At 42.0% G+C, this 22118-nt stretch overlaps 1 protein-coding gene across 1 annotated transcript in view; it reads left to right on the top strand.

The window, feature by feature from the left end:
• LOC121868844 (inter-alpha-trypsin inhibitor heavy chain H5-like) overlaps nt 1-22118 on the top strand; it is a 72150-nt gene that overhangs the window by 9005 nt on the left and 41027 nt on the right. Inside the window, exon 2 of the mRNA XM_042369827.1 lies at nt 4823-4893. The gene's annotated coding sequence lies outside the window, so the exon portion shown is untranslated. The remainder of the gene's footprint in view (nt 1-4822; nt 4894-22118) is intronic.

The following is a 22118-nucleotide window of genomic DNA, read 5'->3' as shown; positions in this document are numbered from 1 at the left end:
CTTCTTCAATCTTGAGCTGTGACCCCTTGTGGGGCGAGCGTCCGCCAGCTCCAAGTAAGGACACTCAACTGAGTAGTGCCCCCTGAGATGCTTATAAACCTCAACTAGGTCCCCCCTTGCCCGTCTGTAGTATAAGCTAGGCAAGTTCAGGCGCTCCAATCTCGCAGGGTAGCTGAGATGCCGAAGTGCAGGCACCAGCTTGGTGGCCCTCCTTTGAACATTTTCAACCAACTGACAGTCCCTAGCATATCTCGGGGACCAGATGGGGTGACAGTACTCCAGATGGGGAAGCACTTCACTCCTGAAGATCGTCACGAGGGACGGACCGTCTAGATATCTGAACGACCTTCTTATAAGACCCAATAATTTATTTGCCTGATTTACCTTCTTCTCACAATGGCCCGAGAACTTCAGCTCATTGTCAACATACACACCTAGGTCCTTCTCACACACAGTCTCAACTAGTACATTTTCTTCATCCCGTTGGGACATATGGTACGCCTCCTGGAAAATGTGTGTCTTAGGAATACTGGAAGGGAACCACAAGGAGCAACTGCGTTACTGTATTGTTGACGAGTTGTACATGGCAGTGATATGCTTCGTGTTGTCCTCGAGACGACCTGGGGACTCTTCCTTTGACTTCTAACAAGGCATTGATATTGATATATTGAAACAGTCTATTTAGCCCAAAAAACAAACAAACAGATACAGAGTGGATAATAATAACAATATTGATATGACTGAGCCAATTGAGAGCCTGGGCTGTCTTAGTGGCACCTGGTATATACTGTACATTTATCTCAAGGAAGTATTATATAACATTTCGTATCATCTGGAGTAATACACGAAACATGGTGTTAGTAAATACACAAAAGAATGTTATCACGATTATCACTGATAAAGTAGCGTGGAGGACACCTGTGGGGTATAAAGCGACTTGTTCTTGGGGAATCCCGGAAGGAAATTCATACGATAGTTGACGTAGAAGTTTTTCCTGAGATGGTTAACTGCCTTTTATAAGACGGCAGCACGATTTCCCATGTCCTTAACGTCACTGATGGGAGATAAGGAGGCGTGGGGGAGTCCTACAAGTCTCCTGCGGCCTTTCCTTGGGAATTCTGGGTGAGTGAGGGAGGAGTGGGGGAGTGGGGGAGGAAAGAGGTTGTAAAGACAAAACTGGTCCAGTCATCCTCGTGTCCCACCTAATGACCGCTGAAAAATGCCTTTATGCCTGGGAGGGACGACCGAGGCCCCGACACCTAGGGTAACTGATTAGTGTCAGCCATTCCCTGCCCCTCAGCCCTCTCCCGCCCCTCAGCCCTTCCCCGCCCCTCAGCTCTCCCCCGCCCCTCAGCTCTAACCCCCCCTCAGCTCTAGCGCCCTCAGCCCTTTCCTATCCCAAAGCCCCCCACCCCTCAGACCTCCAATGCCCCTGAGCCCTCCAATGCCCCTCAGCCTCCAATGCCCTCAACCTTCCCATGTCTCTCAGTCCTCCCTTGCCCCTCAGCCCTCTCCCGCCCCTCAGCACTCCGCCCTCACACAGTCACTTTCTGCCTCGTGCTGTCTTTCTCTGCTTCCATCTCTGCCTCTCACACACACACACGCACACACACACACACACACACACATTCGTGAGTTGGCACCTTACCTGGGCACAGTCTATAGCTGGTCATTATTCTCCTCTTGACAGTGAGTTATCTTTTGTCACTGTTATGGCTGGCGGTGACTTATGTGATGTCTAAGGTATTCTATTTCTTGTAGTGTAGTGACTGCCCATAACAACTCACAACCAGTAACGTAACTGTAGATCACGATAACACTAACCTAACCTAACCTAACCTAACCTAACCAAACCAAACCAAACCAAACCTAACCAAACCAAACCAAACCAAACCAAACCTAACCTAACCCAATGCGAACCTAATTTCATAACCTAACCTAACCTCATAACCTAACAAAACCTAATCTATGCTAACCTAACCTAACAAAACTTAATCAACTTTGTTAATTAACCTAACCTAACCTAACGCTCGTTGAACTGCGGTCACCCATAAGACATACAGCACTAAACTTAACACTAATGTTTTTCTTCTTTCCCAAATTAAATTATTTGAGATTCCACCAAATTTTTTTACAACACAATCAATGAATGTTATTGGTGCTCTCTGGACAAAATAGCCATCTTCTGAGAACGTTTTCCCCCAGTGATAATTTTCCTATGAATCACCGTAACAGAAAAACCGCGTTTATTAATACTCCACGGCCCTTGGTGACGGGATCAGTTTCCGCCACAGACCAGGGATACCTCACCACAAGGGAGGCCAGGCTAACCTTCATTGGACTACTGATTAATATAATGTAACATATAATTACTCAAGATGTCAATGGGTTATCATTATGAAGTATTGTAAATAAATAAACACATATAATGAGACCACTACACCTGAGTCGCCCCTCACACTCTTTCACTACAACAGTATCAAGTTAACAATCAAACAACCCTGAACAATTTGACAACATTCACATTTTCAACGTTTAATTTAATAATTAATTCTTTTTTCCCTCCTTATTCTGGCATCTCTAGGAAGTGGCGCCGTGCCCTGTCTGAACCCGGGTTTGTTAGGTTAGGTTCCAATGGTTTAAAAAGTCAAATAATCTGGGGGTGTCTAATCTTCAGGTGATCCGTAACTCCTCCAATTACTACTACAGAATGGCTCTATTTTCCCCAGTAGTGACAGTGCTAATTAATACACCTTTCTCAAGCCCTAGTTAATGGTAACGAATCATCACTCTCTTGAGACCCAGCGTGCCCTAGAGGGGGTATAATAAGTTTACTGATCACTCAACTGCCAACAGACACATGAGCTTGTTAGGCAGATGCAGCCAATTACTCAGAATGACCTGAATGTCTCAATGAGGTCTCCCGGGGTCACACGATATGCACCTGTTTATTGTCAAGGTGTGGCGAGTCTTAATGAGTCGATTACTTTTCTTGTTGTTGATTTTTTTAATTGTCGTTGTTGCCGCCGAAATCATTGAGTATAATTTACTACTACTACTACTACTACTACTTTTTTTTTTTAATAATGGCCTCCAGCCTCCCCCAATAGCCACACCTTCGCCACCATTTAATTACCTTAACATTAAATATCCTAATACATATGTATCTATCCTATCTGTGTTAAATTAGTTGAGCCGCAGATCTATGCGGCATTCAGTGACTGTAGCCTCATAGTCAATATCTGCAGCAGTTGTCGGAATTGGGGCAGAAGCTCTCGTTCCCCTGAGGCAGAGCAAAGCCGACCGAAGGAGAGAGAAAGACTACTACTACTACTACTACTGTGATTATTGTAGTTATTGTGATAAATATTACTGCAATTTTATTCATTCTTACAACTTCAGTACTACTATAATGAAGTTAATTTAATTCACTGAAAAAATGTCAATACAAAGAAAGTGATTACCTTGTTGGTTTACTCCTATTACTACTAATACCCTTTTTTCTTCCTTTCATTTTTATAACTTTCAGTCTCCTCTTGTAGCTACACCTTCTCCACATATTTTATTACCTAAGTATCCTAATGCAAAATTATCTATCATAGCCGAGTTAGTTAAGCCGCATGTAAATGCAGCATTCTGTGACTGTTGCTTCATAGTCTATGTCTGCGACTTTTGTTGGTTGAAGAGCCGAAGATCTTGTTCCTTGAGGCACAGCAGCACAGTCTGTCTAGAAGCACCTTACAGTTCATTGGGTTCCATCCCACCCGATGTTTTGACCACCAGAAGAGTGAAGCCGATTTGGTCCACATTCTGGATTCTCTGTGGTACCTTCTAGTCTTTTTGTTCTTGACCCACCTGTGTGCAGCGTCGACAGGCAGGTCATGGTGACATGCAGCCAGGGGATAAAAAATCCTGATGGTTCGCTGTCCCCTCATCCAGAATCTTCGAGCACTGACGTGTACTCGGGCTTCGTTGGTTGTGTTGGCAGACTTGTTCATGAAACACTCGCTGTCCAATGGTAGGAGGGTCGGTTCCTTCAACATATTTGCTGTGCTGCCCCTTACTTCATTGTGCCTCATGCAACGAAACCTCTCTTCGTGCACACCATAGCAAGGTTGAGGCATAGGGCGTTCCACATATGCACTGGGCTGGCATGCCTTCCACTGGTCAACCGAACCTTAGAACAATGGCATCTGTGAATTCTTGTTTATTAAGGCTGAAGCCCTTTGGTCTTATCGGTAAAGTTGTTAGCCAGTTAGAAGCACCCACCTCGTGCACTACAGTTACTTTTCTCTTCACGATCCCTGACAGTTGTTGCATCAATTGTTGAAGTTTTTCACTTTGGGTGTTCTGCCGTTCTGTCGTCTACCTCACTCGCGGCATTTTGAGCAACTATGTACTCAGTGAGGGCTGCCGTGAGCTTGAGTGAGTTATGATGTTCAGTGGTAGTAAGCTCCTTCGGGACAGTGATCCCCATTCCTCTTTGTCTCGGTGGTAGTGCAAGGAGTGATTTACTACAACAACAACTACTACAACTATTAATGTAAAGATCCTTATTGCCATCAATACTACATACACTACAAACTGTAATGAATGAAATTGAATGAAGGGAGAGTCAATATTGGCAGCATAGTGAGAGAAAGTTTGAGAGAATGAAGAATAACCCGCTATTAATATTATTATTATTTAGAATGAGTTCACTCTGTGTTATACAATATATCTGCAAGAAAGTCTATATATTCCCCTTCACTGAGTTATATAATGAATATGTGTCTTTTATTTCAATTATATATTCATCAACTTGTATGTGTGTTTCCCCCAGAGTGCCGTAAAGCAGCGCCAGCCCATCATTGTTCTACACGACGCTCTGGTGAGACTTACAAAACTCTCTTGGTAATTTAAGAGTAAACTTTATTTTACACACCATTACACCTAGATCTATTTATCTTCCAATATTTCTATCAAAACTACGTTATGTCACGCCATATATAGCATCTATCTGTCTGTTTCTATGTTATCTTACCGTCAGCTCCACTTTCTCAAAACTCGCGAGATATTTCGTAACCATGATATTACCAACAACACCTATTTACTGGACACTATTTCTCAGTGCACCTTCTTATCCCCTATACCTTATTGATGTCTTTGGTGAGGCTGCTAAATGTGTCCTTGCTTCCAATTAGGGAAGTTCGTGTATACCTCCTAACAACTATTTGCAACTCCATACCAAAAATTCTGATGCTCCAACACCGCCATCTTTCACTCTCCCATAAATATTAACTCCCAGGAACATGAACATGGGGCTAATGACGTAAAAATCTGTAATTTCTAAGTAACTCACATTGATACTTCTCTCTCTTTCTCTCCCAAACCCTTTTTTTTAAGTTCTCTACTTTTCTCTCAAACTCCTTTTTACTTTCTGTCCTTTTTTCTCAAGCTCATTTTTATTTTATTGAGTGTATAGATCTTTACTATATTTGCTTCCTCTCTCTCTCTCTCTCTCTCTCTCTCTCTCTCTCTCTCTCTCTCTCTCTCTCTCTGTCTGTCTCTTTCCCATGACAAAAAACCCTACTGGTTCATAAATAAGCAGCACACAGGGGTAGATAGTTACTACCCAGAACTCTCCTATCTCTCTCTGTGTGGTAATGGCGTGTGGTGGTAATGGTGGTGGTGTGTGGTGGTGGTGGCGTGTGATGGTAATGGTGCTGTGTAGTGGTGGTGTGTGATGAGTGTGTGGTTGTGTGTGGTGGTGATGGTGTGTAATGGTGATGATGCTGGTGTGTGGTGATGATGCTGGTGTGTGGTGATGATGCTGGTGTGTGGTGATGATGCTGGTGTGTGATGGTGCTGTGTGGTGGTGATGCTGGTGTGTGATGATGGTGTGACGGACACATCAAACGGACACATAAACACCCCAGACGGACACATAAAGCCCCAGACGGACACACAAAGCCACAGACACTTGATCTAGAATGATATCCGAAGCCGGGGACGTAAAAATTAGCATATGAAACACACTGATAACATAAATATCTTAAAATAGATAAGAAAATGTTCAAACTAATCAGTAGCGTTTGTTGTTATTTCGTCACCTCCGTCTGGCGTGACTCAACCAATCACGATCTTCCCTTGATTTGGTCCAGTTGTAAGCTTGGAGTAGACAGAGTATATAGTATACGTCAATTTAGCGCTAGTTAGGAAATAATGTATATTAACGCAGATATCTTTTCTGGAGTAAATTATCCTATTGAGGTAATTTGACTTAAGTGGTGGTGGTGGTGGTGTAATGAAGTTCTCTGCCAAGAATAAAGGTAACTACAGAAAGTGATTAAATAAATAAAAAATGGAAGAGTTGTTATTACCTGACGATCCAGATTGTAATTTTTTTACTGTGAAACCAGAGCTAAATGGGGAATAAAACTTGTGTTGACCTAAAATACTTGCACCAAGCTTATGATCGCAATTTATGATCCGAGTAGTTATTCTGGCATCAGGTGGTGAAGGTGAAAGTAGCTGGGTGAAGGTGAAGGTAGCTGGATGAAGGTAGCCGGGTGAAGGTAGCCGAGTGAAAGTGAAGGCAGCTGGGTGAAGGTGAAGGTAGCTGGATGAAGGTAGCCGGGTGAAGGTAGCCGAGTGAAAGTGAAGGCAGCTGGGTGAGGGTGAAGGTGAAAGTAGACGGGTGAAGGTGAGGTACTGGCACAACAAACTTGTTACTACTGTGTCAAGTGAACGTTATCCCGTTACCGTTGTTTAAGCGTAATGTGCTTTCTAATTTTGTACGTTAAATTTGTCATTTAGCGGAATTCAACCAGTTGGGTATATTCTCACATCTTCAGTTACAAACAACCTGGGGGAATCAGGGTCCAGGTGGGGGTCTTCTCATGGTCCGGCGGCCCCTAAGGACATGCCCTTGTTGACCTTTTATCTATTTCGAGGTCCTCCTCCCTCAGGGCCACAACCCATTCTAAATTCTCACTCAAAACCGATGAGATTTCTTGGAAAAACTCCCGAGGAAAAGATTGTGTGACTGGGAGGTAGGGGAGGAAACGAAAAGGGAACAATGTCCCGTAATGGTTTCGTTGTATTTTATCAGTTTATGAACAGTCAACAGGATGAGAGTTACCTGAGCAGAGCGACCAGTGCCGCATTATATATATTGTATATATATATATCTTGATAAAATCACACGGGAAAAGGGAAACAACGGAGTACCTTAGCTTTCGTCTTTATTCAAGACATCTTCAGAGGCAACTGAAAATGTCTTGAATAAAGACGAAAGCTAAGGTGCTCCGTTGTTTCCCTTTTCCCGTGTGATTTTATCAAGATTTATCTTATCCACGTTTTCATTGTGGATCTACATATATATATATATATATATATATATATATATATATATATATATATATATATATATATATATATATATATATATATATGAATGAACATAGCATTGGATTCCTGGCCTGTCATAACGCTATATTTATGTTGTTTAAGTCTAGTTATAAGATCTTTTCCTGTCTGGCCCAAGTATAACATATTACATTCCATGCAAGTTGCAATTAACCTTGTAAATGTAGCCACCCGCATTGTTGGGGGAGTTCTTAAATAACATTTGTTTTACAGTGCATGAGTTACTAAATGTTACATTTTCGTTCCAGGTTTTCTGTTGTGGAGGAATTTGAGATAAATTTTTGTTAAATGGTAATTCTAAGAGATTCTTATTGTCATGGTGAGGTTTAGAATCAGTTCTATAAAAATATTTCTTAGCGATGTTAAGGTATTTGTCTTTAAAAGAACTTGTGTTCTATAATATTGGATTGAACTTATAACTAGACTTAAATAGCATAACTATAGTGTTAGGACAGGCCAGGAATCCAATGCTTTGTTCATTCATATGAGAGATAATAAACATTGCATTGACTGGGATAATGCCTCCTCAATATTACCTTGTAATTCAATTGTCAGTAGGAACATCATAGAATCCAGTCTCATTAAACATACCGAATCTGTCAACATGAATTTGAGTAATGGCTTGTACAAACTGGATAATTTTGTGATTAATAAGATTTGTAACCTGAATATCGTGGACACCTGCTGTCCTTAGGGACTATATTTCACTCTGGCGCTCAATTTACCTACTCTGGCGCTCAATTTACCTCCCCTGGCTCTCAATTTACCTACTCTGGCGCACTCATTATGACAAGACCAAAGATCTTCCAAGAAGAGAAAATGATGCACGAGCAGGAAGGTTTGGTTAGGTTAGGTCGGGTGGGGTGGAGTGGGGTCAGGTTAAATTAGTTTAGTTTAGGCTCAGTTAGGGTAGGTATGGTTAGGTTAGATTAGATCGCGTTGGGTTTGGTTAAATTGGTTTAGGACGGCAGATGAGGAATGATACTAAACAATAACAAATATATAAGTAAGAAGGTCAAACACCTTTCTAGTACATTTCATAATACAGTTATAATTCTAAAGATTATTTCAAATGTTAGAAGTTTGAGCACAGTCGGACACCTTATGATAACACTCAGGTAAATAAGGCACTTTACCAGCCCCTTAAGACTCGTCGAAGCATTTTGAGACACAGATCAGGAGTCCTGTTAAGATCCCATTAAGGATGACGCGAGTGGAGATAAGGATTTAGAAATGTGAAAAACTGTCTTTGAAAATATAAGGTGTGTGTGTGTGTGTGTGTGTGTGTGTGTGTGTGTGTGTGTGTGTATCTTGATTTGGAAGTGGTTTATCAAAGAGGTTGGATAGGGCGCAGCGACACTGGTCACCTTGTCTGCCCAGCATATTTACATGAACGGTTCCCAGCAGAAACTGACCTGAAAGCCGAGTTGCCCAAGAAAGGCACTCCATTACTTCAAGAATCACAGTCAAGAGAGGGTTTAAAAACTCTATAGACGGTGAAGAGCGCTACTCCCTGAATCACTAAGAATGGAACAACTCCTGTTTTCAAGGCCCATAATCACCTCCAAGGCCAGGATAATCGCAAACAATTCACAGTAAACACTGACGCAGCAATCGGTAGAATACCAGGCCAGTAAATATAGGAAGAGAGTCCTCGTGTTGGGATGTAAGATTTAAAAACGCAAGACGCAGCATCTGTTCCTAAAATGTCGTCAGAAGAGCACCTCAGGGAGAGTACAAGGGGCAATTGTAGGAACTTCAGCGGAAAAACTAGTTATGAGAGAGATGGAGGTTACACAACACCACGTAAGCATAACATCTTACCAATACAGAGTAATCAGTGACTGGTGTCCCAGTTCCACTGGGATTTCCTCAGAATCATTCAAGAGGCTCGGGTTAGGGAAGTCTTTAAAGTCACAGCAGCCAGACGAATAACAGCCTGATAGATGCCATCTAATGTTTTTATAAACGAGCCGGTGTTGCCGATGAGTAAACTTCGCATTCATCGGAAACAGTGTATATATGCTTGCAAGTGTGTGTGTGTGTGTGTGTGTCTGTGTGTGTATGCTCTCTTTCTCTCTCTCTCTCTCTCTCTCTCTCCAGAAAGAGAAGAGAGAGAGAGAGAGAGAGACGGGAGGATGTCTGCACCTCATCATCAGCTGATGCAAATTGCAGTGTTTTCCAAGTAAAAAGTCATCACGCGGGGTGAGTCACCTGGCGACCACCCTGGCTAACACGCAGCCTCCATCCCACCCTTCTCTTCCACCACCCCACCCTCCCTTCCACCACCCCACCCCTCCCTTCCACCACCCACCCCACCCCACCACCCCACCCTCCCTTCCACCAACCCACCCTCCCTTCCACCACCCCACCCTCCCTTCCACCACCCACCCTCCCTTCCACCCCACTTCCCTTCCACCACCCACCCTCCCTTCCACCACCCCACCCCTCCCTTCCACCACCCCACCCTCCCTTCCACCACCCCACTTCTCCCTTCTATCACCTCACCTCTCCCTTCCTCCCTTCCTCACCATCATCTCTCCATTCGAACTTGTCAAAAGCATTCGAAGTTTTAATTACACAAGATTCCCAGATTCCCAACTCTCATCACCTAATGAGCGAATAACACTCCACCTTATAGTCTGATGAGGAAAAAATATGGTTGTTAGGTTTCACAGAAGTCGTAAACACGAAGGCCGAGGGTTATAAGAGGCGTCATTCCGATCATGTGAGTAACCTAAGGTGCAAGGAATGTTGTTGATGATGGCTAACCTCATCCTCAACCTCTCAAGGCACCAACCCAACCTCATACTCAACCTCTCAAGGCACCAACCCAACCTCATACTCAACCTCTCAAGGCACCAACCCAACCTCATACTCAACCTCTCAAGGCACCAACCCAACCTCATATTCAGACCCTAAAGGCACCAACCCAACCTCATACTCAGACCCTAAAGGCACCAACCCAACCTCATCCTCAACCTCTCAAGGCACCAACCCAGCCTCATATTCAGACCCTAAAGGCACCAACCCAACCTCATCCTCAACCCCTCAAGGCACCAACCCAACCTCATCCTCAACCCCTCAAAGAACTGATGATTGGATAAAAACTGAGATTATATACACGAGAACTACTACTACTACTACTACTATTACTTTTTTTTTTTTTTTTTAGACGTGGCCTCCAGCCTCCCCAATAGCCACACCTTCGCCACCATTTATTTACCTTAATATTAAATATCCTAATACATAAGAAGCTATCCTATCTGTGTTAAATTAGTTGAGCGCAGATCTATGCGGCATTCAGTGACTGTAGCCTCATAGTCAATATCTGCAGCAGTTGTCGGAGTAGGGGCAGCCTCTCGTTCCCCTGAGGCAGAGCAAAGCCGACCGAAGGAGAGAGAAGGACAGTCGACATCTCATCCAGGCTGTAACATAACTTCTGGGCTGCTGCTTCTGTTCGGAGATCAACTCCGCGAGTCTGGCGTAGAAACATCTTGCACTTGGGCCCATCCCACCAGAGGTTGTGAACACTAGAGGAGTGAAGCTGCCTTGATCAACATTTTGAATTCTCTCCCCATATGCCCTTCTCTTGTCGTTCTCGTTCCTCCTATGTGCAGCATCGAGAGCTAGGTTACGATGACAAACGGCCATGGGATCAAAAATCCTGATGTCGAAGAAAGCTCGCTGTCCCCGCGTCCAGAATCCTCGAGCACTGACGTCCACACGGGCTTCGTTAGATGTGTTTGAAGTCCTGTGTTGGAAGATCTCGCCATCCAGTGGAAGGAGGGTCGGTTCTACCATGACGTCCCGGCAGATTTCCTTCAACATATTTGCTGTGAGATCCCTTACCTCGTCATGCCTCATGCATATGAAGCCCCCCTTCTTGCAGACCATGGCGTGATCGCCATCATAGGAAGAGCCACACACGCATTGGGAGGGCAAACCATCTACTGGCCAACCGTACCTTCGAGCACTACTACTACGACTACTACTACTACTACTAATGATAATAATAATAATACAAGCCAATTGAAAACTGTAGGTGACAAGGTGACGGACACGAACTCACAACAATCAAGTCAAACAAAGAAACAAACAAAGAAACAAACAAAAAAACTAACGTATTCAAAAAGGTCTAAAATAACAGTTCATAACATGGGGTCATATAACACAAAGGGAATAATGAGCGTACCTGGCCTTATGGGGGGGGGGTAAGGGAAGGGGGGGGGTTAATGTGGATGTGGGTGACAATGAACCAGTGGTGGATTAACGTAATGACTCGTGTGTAGGGTGAATGGTAGAGCTTAGAGTTGACGATTACAAGTTAGGATGGACGGTTACTTACTAGGATGGACGGTTAAAGGCTAGGGGTTAAAGGCTAGGTGGCGGAGGCTAGGGACGGCTTGACAGGATGGCAGGCTAGGTGGCGGTTAAAGGCGGGCTAGGGATGGACGGGGCTAGGATGGACGGTTACAGGCTAGATGGACGGTTAAAGGCTAGGATGGATTTGTTAAAGGCTAGGATGGACGGTTACAGGCTAGGATGGACGGAGGCTAGATGGAGTGCGGAGGATGGACGGTTAGGCTAGGATGGACGGGAGGATGGACGGTTTAATGGAGGCTAGGATGGGTTACACTAGGATGGACGGTTAAAGGCTAGGATGGACGGTTAAAGGCTAGGATGGACGGTTACAGGCTAGGATGGATGGTTAAAGGCTAGGATGGACGGTTACAGGCTAGGATGGACGGTTAAAGGCTAGGATGGACGGTTACAGGCTAGGATGGACGGTGACAGGCTAGGGTGGTCGGTTAAAGGCTAGGGTGGTCGGTTAAAGGCTAGGGTGGTCGGAATAGGGAGGCAGTATGAAAAATGCAAGAAATATGCACAAGGGCCCACAGCACAACCCTCCTCCTCCCCGCCATGCTGACGCCGACCCCAGCGACCTCCCTCCCTCTCTCCCTTCCTCCTTCTGATCCTTCCTATCTCCGTCTCTTCCTCTTATCATCACGTATTTAATTTCTTCTCGTCCTTATTTCTTTCTATTCCTCTTTTTATCTCCCGCTTCTATCTCTCCATATCTCTTACCTCCGTCTCTTCCTCTTATCCCCTCATCATCTCCTCCCTCTCATTTACATCGCCTCTTCACGTTATCTCAAACCTTTCCTTTCTATCTTTCTTATCGTAAAGTGAGACAGCTTCATTGGCCTTACTCTCTCCTCAAGACAGCGAGCAAAGATGGGTCTCTCTCTCTCTCTCTCTCTCTCTCTCTCTCTCTCTCTCTCTCTCTCTCTCCACCACAAAACACCCCCACTACAACACTTCCAGGGACAACTATATTGGCACCATGATCAAATCCTTTCCCCAGAAGAAATGTGAAAGAGAATCAGATCGAGTCGCTTAAAATTGAAGACGAAAAATATGGTTCTCACAGGATCGTACAAGAAAAAAAAAAACTCTTACTTTTAAGTTGAGAGTTGAGAGCATCTATTTGTAACCTGCTTCCCTCCCTTCAGCCGCGACACACTCAATCAATCAATCAATCAATCAATCAATCAATCACTCAGGAACCCACCATCATGCGAGAGAGTTTTAAAGATCGTGGCCCAGCAATTTCCAAAGTTTTTAGACTGTCTCGAATAATTTGTTCCTTGATTTCGTGGTTTTTCTTTTCTCCTCGGGCCGATATCCTTAAATTCTTCCATTCTAATCGTTACCTTCCCGTTGCCGCCTAATTCACATTTTTTTTTTTACTTTATTTTACTAACACAGACGATGGTTAAATTGTGGGTGGGAGTGAGGTAATCAAATGCTTATCATTAATATACATTATCTGTGTTTCCGTGGTATTGGATGTCGTGTGATCCTGGAACATATTATCGTGTATGTTGTAGATGATTTTAAAGTATAGTACTGCAGTGGTTGGTTGGTTTTAGTGAGTTCATAAAATTCAAAATCGTGTGTCGAAAAATTTACTAGTTTACAATAATTAATAGCTATATCCTGTAAACTAAATAATACCCTTTATATATAACTTTTTTTTTTTTTCATATTACATTTTCAACATATTTATACAGTTCAACACAACGGTCTGTTCCGTTTCATAAATTACTCAAAAAGAAATAGATTAACATTCCGAATCTAAGTTGACACATCCAGAAGACACAACATGACCCTCATCTTGAATTTTGGTTCCACACACACACACACACACACACACACACACACACACACACAAGTCAGCCGGTGTTCAGCTCCACCTTTCTGCCCCTACCCTCAGGTTATAAGACATCACACGTAATCGTTCATGTTTAACTCATGTATAGGGAACATATTTTGATGCATCATCTGGTTTGTTTCTGATAAAAGACATAATATTTGCCAATGGGTTAGCTATAATACCAAACTCCAGATCTTTCCTTATATCCTCGTTTATCACATCTACAAAAAATATCTCATCTATATCCGGTGTGTGCAGTTTTGTCTCTATAAATATCATCTCTCTTCTTTTAATAATAAACTGCACTGGTAATCTTGTTGATTCACTCAAACACAAGATCGTAGTGGAAGTCTCTCACTCCAAGTCACGTGTTTCACTAACTGATTATACTGCTTAACTATTCTCTTTGGGGTGACTGTAAGCCGAGTCTCTGAACAATATGTTAACCCTTCTGGTGTGTAATTACGGACTTCCTGTGCCCCCCCCCCCACCCCCGAAAAAAAGTAAAAACAGAAATCATAAATCTTGAATAAAAATTTTCTTGCATATATTTAGTAACAAAGCGAGAGAAAGTAGATAATTGTACTCTAGCGTAAAGGAAAATTTGAAGAAAAAAAATTCTTTCAAAGTTATATGATGTAAAAAGACATTTATTTGCAATGAAGAACAGTATCTGACCACAATTTGTGTGGAGACGCACACATGTATTCGTTTGCACCTTAAAGTTTACTACGCCCTAGTTGGTCTGGTAACACTGCTCAACCACGTGCCATTATATCATTTAAGGTTCTGTATACTGTAGGTTACAAATCACTATTATGTCTTATTACATAAAAGAGAAGAATTAGGCTTAATGATCTGGCCTTTATGCCATTGATCTATAGCCATTAACTACAACAAATCAATCACTCCTTACTAACTCACCATCTTTTCATTATATCAATATAATGAAACAGTATTTTTAAGCAATCTTACCTTGCTGTATGATGGTCGATGCTTAAGGGAGTTACAATTGCGGGGAAGGTATTATATATGAGGAAGCAGTCGCCATACAATTGATATATCGTAAAATAAACAAATAAACACTAATAAAAACATCTTCACAACACTTCATCACTTTCACAAACATCTGAGATTTTTATCGTAACCACAGAAGGGAATTTACTACGCAGTGTAATATCGTAAAAAACAAATAAACAATTTATAAATACTTATATGCTTATAATCACTTCGCAATACTTTTCATCACTTTTACAAATAGCCGAGATGTTTATCATGAGCACAAAGGGGCATCATCGCTTAGTGTATACACAGATGGCAGTTACAAGCTTGAATGCCGTAAGAAAAATTTAGTAAAAAATAAACAAATGAACACTTTATAAACACTTACCAGATTACAGACGAATAATACTGCGCAATGGAGGGCGCTACCTGTACCTCCCAGTTCAAAGAAACTAGACCTATTTATAACTGACACCCTGTGTACTTACCTTGTACTGATGTCTGGAAGTCCAAACCTGTAAAAACATAAAACAGTTTTAGAAAATTAATAAAGTTTTATTGAGGCCGTTAAATTAACTCCTGTAAACAAAATTTTCAGACTCCTACCTTGACAAAAAGAAATCACTGAGGATTAAAGTGTTGACACCCAGCGACTGTGATGGCGTTTTGAGTGCTCGAGTGCGTGCTTTTTTTAATACTAAGAGGTGTTTTAAAGTATTTTTCTCTCCTTGCTATGTTAGTTTGCTATTACAGTATAGTAAAAGAGACGGTTACATATTTATGTACTTTCCATTTGTCTGATAAAAAAAAATTACTGAAATTTATTCTTATAATTATTAAAATTTATTAGCATACAATTAAAACTCTAAGGAACTCACTCCAAGACTAAAGCAGCATCATATTAGTCACTGAAAAATTCTGGTTTAGTCCCACGATTTTTTATGACATCGCTTTATAACGGGGACTGTCATCAGCTTTACTACAGTACAGAGGTCATATAACTGTTGATATTTACATAGAGCTCAGGGGCATAACTTGCTCCGAACAATACATCCTCTCCCTGGTGTGTACAAGACTATTTAATATTAACACGTTATATATTTTAACCCGTGTCCATAACACTGATGCGTCTCTTGTTACCACAGTCTGATTTATTACACGAGTTAAACAATGTGACCAACTTACTGTGACATCGAGACAAGGCAGGACATAGCCACCAAAAACATCATATGAAATACATTTAACAGAAACATTGTCCACATCACTGGTAATCTGGCCAGTAATCCTGATCATATTCCATTAAACCTTTTATTTTATTTTATTTTTTTCAAATTCCCTGGGGGTAAGAGGATTATCCAAAATAGGGATATAGAGGATAGGCAAAACCACATTATCTTGTTGCCTGAGTTTGCATGTCATTAAGGTTTAAAAAATTTCAAAATGATTTCTGAACTGTGTCTCACCAGGTTGAATTGTATCTACGTTTGACTCTACATCTTTCCAATTTATAGCTCTCCCAATAACTATAAGATTATCCAATATGTTTTCACATTCTACACTGTACAGTAGGTTAAACAACTATCTGAGCATACTTTGTGGGAAACAATATGAGACCATGGACGATAAATTTTGGTATATGAGAGTTATCACTAGTCACACGTAAAATTTCGGAGCATATCGACCCCCACCTGCACAGATTGTTGTTTTAGCTACGTACAAATTAGGAGGCGGGTGTTCCTGCATCAGAATCGAGAATCAGTCCACATCCACCAACTTACCAACTTACTTATGAAATACAGTCTTTAAGTAATTAACAAGCAGTTGGCTGGACGCATGATTTTCCCCAAATTATTGTTCTTTCTGACAATAGTAATACAGATACAAACTTATGACCAACAAAGTTTAACGTTACATAAATTATTGCTCGGTTAGATCCTGGAGTTCTCTGGTTCACCTTCAGCTTCTCTCTCTTATTCATGACTCCACTCTTTACAGCATCAGCCAGAAGTGTATCTCGGGTGTCCATGACTCTGCCTTCTTTCATGATAGGTTTTGGCTCTACACAACAGATGGTTAGCTATTACCACTGAATTATGCTTATAGATATTTATCAATGTAACAACCATGGCTATTGACAGTCAAATCTTTATCCCCCTGCAAACATAAACCTTCCATTACTTCCACATGTTTATACTGGCATGAAGGATAACAAACAGGCTGTCATCATAACAACTATAATCCCCAGGAGGTATAATTACTCCACCAAATTTAAATCCTGGATAACATAACAATTCTACCCTAATCTGTCCTTCATAGATTTGTATTAATATTAATAATCTTGAAATACCTACTATATATTCCTGCTTATATTGAACCACCAAAACCGTTATATCATAGATTGTCAGGGTGATAGATAGAAACTACCATTGCAATAATTATATTTGCCAACTAGACATAATACTGACAGCTCTGTCCTCTTGTTCCACCTTATTACAACCCATGTTGTACTGCTTCCCTCCCTTATCATATATATGCATATCAACACCACTATAACTTATGTATATACTTATAATATGAATGTAAAAAATCAATAGAATAAATAAATAACGAAGTGATTATCGTGGTAACATTCTGATATGTTCTTACTACCACCATGTTATATGTACTATTCCAGATGATACTAAATGTTACATAATACTTCCTTGAGATAACTGTACAGTACATACCAGGTGCCTTCAAGAGAGCTCAGGCTCTCAACTGGCTCAGTCATGTTAATATTATGATTTTTATCAAATCTGTATCTGTATTTTTCTGGCTAAATAAACTGTTTTAATATCAATATACCAATATCAATACAACTTTCTTCAACTTGTTTTATAACATTCAACAATGAACATTTAGTCAATATCATACCACCACCATGGCGTTGACACTGTCTCGGGGGATTAAAATAAACATTGAATCCTGACACATTAATACGATAGCTTATCTTTGTTTTTAATAACAATATGATGTTAAAAGTCAACAATAATCTTAGAATATCCAGCTTCTGTAATTTATCTCAACCCAACTAAAATTCCAAGAACAACTATTCATCCTGTCAAAGTCACTGGCGTTCACCTTCTTAATTCTGTACCCATCCCAAAGTAGAACACGGTATCCAAGTCATACTCAATATTTATTTACTCCAACATTCTCTGGGTTGCCCCTCTCGTTACAGCAGGTGCACGCGCAGCTTTCCTAATGTACAGTATACAAGGGCGAGAACGTTGCTTCCGTATTCTTCAAGTTCTTAGCCATGTCCAAGATTTTGGTCATTTCCTGATTGTCCACTGTGATGCATATTGGTCAGTTCTCTTGTTGGTCTGGCTTTCCTCGTCTCTTCATCTCCCAGGCTACCAGATAGCTGGATCAATGTTAACCCGAGTCTTGTACCTTGGATGCCCCCCCCCCCACCACGCTGCTGCTATTATCTTCCTCCTGTCTCGTCACTATTAATTTTTTTCGTCATTTATGAGCATCAAGGGACTCCAGAAACTCCTGTTGTAGATGTATAATTTTCATTGTCTAACCCAGTCTAGTCGAAAGGTACACTACTTCATTCTTTATGTTAAGTTGTACCATCTCAGTCTTCCAGTTTCTTATCTCGTCTAATAATACAACATTTGATGACTCTGTGGAACTGTTTGCGTTAACTGTTGTCATTAAGGCTTCCTTCAGTTGTGGGATTGTAAGATTGTCGATCTTATTTTATGGCAATGACTTTACAGTCTCAGCACAGTCAAACCCAGGCTTTGTTTATTGGAACAAGTATTTCAAAGTTGAGGAGACAGTACAGTACAGTACAGTACAGTACAGTACTGCTGATGGTAGCAGTACCTCCCTCACCCACCTGAAGGTTTAGATTCACTGTATAATCTCCTTAACCGACCAAACGATCCTTAGCAACCAGGACAGCTCAAAGATACAGATAGCTTTCCGGCAGAGTAGTACTGCATTATAACTACATCTTTACTATATGTTTTAACAAAAGAAAATTGTATATCTCTGACATTTTTTTTAAATTTATGACACAGTTTATGTGGTGAAGTAAGGGTGCAAGGGGTCGTTGCTAGGTAATCGTTTGTCAGGGTCAGGCTCTCGGGACAAAGAGAGTGCGCACGCAGGGCATATTTCAAGGGTCCGGAAGACAGAAGTGGGAGGGGCTAACTGATAGGCCAATTAACTGAGAATCCACCACAGCTGGATGTGTTCTCTCAGTCTAGGTATGGAAACAATTTGATTTATGGTCCTTTTAAGCTGCAGTACCAAGTTAGAAACACCGCTTCTTGTTCGATCAGCGAAGTTAATTAAGCAACGTTGGGTCTGGTTAGTAGTTGGGTGGGTGACCGCCTGGCCCTAAGAACACCAGATGCTGCTGGAATAGGGTCTCTAACACGCCTCTCATGGCTTGTCAGTTGTCCTTGATCAAATTGACTGAATATCAATTATTATTATTCCCTCCTCCCCTCCTCCAACCTCCTCAACCCGGGCCCTGACGTCATCCCGGTAATTTAAACTAGCTCCACCCAATGTCATGAGTCCACAATGATACTCGATAATTCAGCCCACAACAACTACTAACACCTCTCTTCAGCCCACAACAACTACTAACACCTCTCTTCAGCCCACAACAACTACTAACACCTCTCTTCAGCCCACAACAACTACTAACACCTCTCTTCAGCCCACAACAACTACTAACACCTCTCTTCAGCCCACAACAACTACTAACACCTCTCTTTAGCCCACAACAACTACTAACACCTCTCTTCAGTCCACAACAACTACTAACACCTCTCTTCAGCCCACAACAACTACTAACACCTCTCTTCAGCCCACAACAACTACTAACACCTCTCTTCAGCCCACAACAACTACTAACACTTGTCTTTTAGCTGTTGTAAACCTGCAGTCAGACGCCTACTTAAGATCAACTGATAATCGCCGACCGTCACTTGTTTTTTGCAAGATATGAAGTAAGTGATTAACTGTGGTGGTGGTTGGAGTGATGTTGGCGGGTCGCTTGGCGGGATTCTTGTTGTTTACAGCCAGAATGGACGGGAGAAAGGCGCAAAAACTTCACAAGAAAAATTTAAAAATCTCCTCGGAAACTAAGAGACGAGAGAGAGTACCCATTTGGTTGGCTTCAAGTAATTGCACAGAAATGACTTCCATAATGGATTCAGAATTATCTTTAGTCGTCAACGTTCAGGAGCTTTAAGTACCGCGACTCTCACCTCCGAGGGGTTCCTTATCACCAGAGTCCATTTCCCTCACCATTAACACAATTGCCTTTTCCTTCCCCTATATGTCGTCTCCTCCTTCCTCCCCCTGCTTTTCTATCCTCCTTTCACAATAACATGACACACGAGAATATAAATCGAGGTTGAGAGAGAGAGAGAGAGAGAGAGAGAGAGAGAGAGAGAGAGAGAGAGAGAGAGAGAGAGAGAGATCCCAGAATGCCTTTACACTGACTCCGAGGGTCAGCCCGACCTAAACCTCACCAACCCACCCCAAATCCAGCATATATTATTATTATTATTATTATTATTATTATTATTATTATTTAAGGTTTGTTATTATTGTCACCATCACGCTTATCATGACCATCCTTATTGTTATTAAGTTCATTCGAATATTGTAATTCTTTAATGTGAATTATAATTAGTGGATAACTTCTAAAAACAAGGTGACCGTCAGGACACAAACAGTGAAATGAATATTGCTGTTAAAACTAGACGCACGCACGCAGGCACATCCTGCCCGGTAGCTGCCACACCCCAGTACCTGCCAACATACACTAATAACTGCCAATGCCCGAGTATATCCGACTTTCAAAATTACGTTCATTAAATTCGTTGAAACGGAGGAGCGCTTTTATCTGGCAACTTCTACACCAGTAGGAAGGTAGAAAGTGACTGACTGACTGACTGACGGAGGACCTGACACCCCCCCCCCCACACACACACATGTACACCACCATCACACAGTATACTGGCCCTCTCGACACCCTCTGATCATCATCGTGATTTCATTTGGCAGTTTGGGATAAGGCTACCGCAGTACCGCACCATCCTCCCGACCACCACCTGCTGCTGTTACCACTTCCGATCGCCATCCTCCAATTACTATTCGACACTATAACCACAGCCAATCCCTACGACCACGTACTGATCGCTACAACACCTCAATTCCTACCACTGTAAGAATCACCAACAATTCGTAGATAAATTGCGTGTCCACTCCTTGTTAATCTTCGTTTTATACTGTAACTGATTCCTTGTTAGACGACCCATGTCTTTATATGGTCCAGAATATACGTACCATTTATGTCTTTTGTAGGTTTTCAATTTATCAATTTATCGCTTTGTATTTTTCAATAAACCATTTGTATTATTATGAATTATTACACACAGACACAGACACACAGACACACACACACACACATACACTCCCACATACAGATATACACCCCCACGCACACACACAGACATACACTCCATACACACACACACACATTATTATTACACACACACACACACAACAGAGACAAAGATCTTCACTGTTTTTGTTATTGTGTGTCGGGGGCGGGCGAGAGCTGGCGGCCAACACCTCTAAACATGGTCAACATCTGGTGTCCGGTAGCTACACCTGCTGCACACACACACACACACACCTGACTGATATACACAGAAGAAATAAACAACTGCTGGAGACGACAGACAGACAGACAGAGACATTGTTTGAAATTCATATGCTGGAGAGAGAGACAGAAAGACAGACTGACGAGAGAAAAGGGGAAGGTGGGAGACGGAGAACATCAGAGTGGCAGGGAAATTTCTACCATCAAGTTTAGTGGAACACAACACTCACCTGCAGAAGGGCTCACAGGGGTAAATATCTTCCACCCAGCGTAATACCTGACGAAGCAGCTCTTCCTCACTTACACAAGATGGCGAGCGTCGATTATACCCCAAGACAATACCGTAGTTAAGAGGAAATAACCTACGAGTTATTGACATTCCAGAATAAAAATTTATCAGTTAATACTTGTTCTTGTTTTTATTTTAGTGGGGGAGATAAGAACCACTTATCCCACCGGCTCACTCCTCACACTACGACAGAATGGTGGAGGCTGTCATGGCCTCGGTATTGTTCATAGACACTCCAATATGTTTTCTTATCTGTAATTATTGAAGAGGAAATAAAGACATATTGTACAGAGTTTCGGGGCAATAGGAGTGCATGACACCGACCTGGGGAAGTGGAGCGGGAAGCGGGAGGAGGAGGAGGAGGAGTGGGAAGGGATGGGGTAGTCAAGGACGCAGGAGTACCCCGTGATGTGAGGGACGGGGGTAGAGACAATAAACATGAACGCTGGGGTATGTGTGGTATTTGAGGTGTTATAAGAGTAAGAGTCTGCATGTGTCTAGTAGCAGTGTGT

The sequence above is a fragment of the Homarus americanus genome, unplaced genomic scaffold (assembly GCF_018991925.1).
Source record: "Homarus americanus isolate GMGI-L3 unplaced genomic scaffold, GMGI_Hamer_2.0 scaffold30535, whole genome shotgun sequence".
Taxonomy (NCBI): domain Eukaryota; kingdom Metazoa; phylum Arthropoda; class Malacostraca; order Decapoda; family Nephropidae; genus Homarus; species Homarus americanus.
This window is presented reverse-complemented; position numbering and strand designations above follow the sequence as displayed.